Genomic DNA, 599 nt, shown 5'->3' with positions numbered 1-599 from the left:
GAGACTTGGCTTTGTGGACACTTTTCAGAGAACAAATTTGTTAGCATAAAAATAAAGCAAGAAAATTAAGAGCTGTTTAATCACTCAATTGGATTTTCTGCCAGCATATTTTTTTTCTCTGCAAACCACTGCTAAATTGTGCTTCCTAGCTGTTTTTATAAAATCACTGAATCAAATCTAACTCTGATTACATCAGAGAAGGCCAGGTACCCTACACAATAAGAGGGGGTGTGAAATTTTGACTTGTCTTCTTAAATATCACCAAAATCTGATAACAAGGTCAATTACGTCCCTGGGTGGGATTGAACCACCAACCTTTTGGTTAATAGCCGTACACACTAACTGATTGCGCCACAGAGACACTTTGCAAACAGTACATACTGACAAAGGCTAATAAGCATTCATCTAAAACGTTTCCTAGAAAAACTTAATAAAGTCAATAATCTGGAGAGTTTTTGTAAGATGTTTCTTCTATCAACCAACGAAGAAACACATTGGTACTTTCCCATGATGAGTGAGTGCTTCAGGATCTCTTGCACTTACATGTGCAGCAGAGTACAGCAATGGAAGCATGCTGGGCCCATAACCCAGAGGTAGGC

The sequence above is a fragment of the Pseudophryne corroboree genome, unplaced genomic scaffold (genome assembly GCF_028390025.1).
Source record: "Pseudophryne corroboree isolate aPseCor3 unplaced genomic scaffold, aPseCor3.hap2 scaffold_817, whole genome shotgun sequence".
Taxonomy (NCBI): domain Eukaryota; kingdom Metazoa; phylum Chordata; class Amphibia; order Anura; family Myobatrachidae; genus Pseudophryne; species Pseudophryne corroboree.
The sequence above is the reverse complement of the archived record's forward strand: the minus strand, read 5'-3'. Positions refer to the sequence as shown.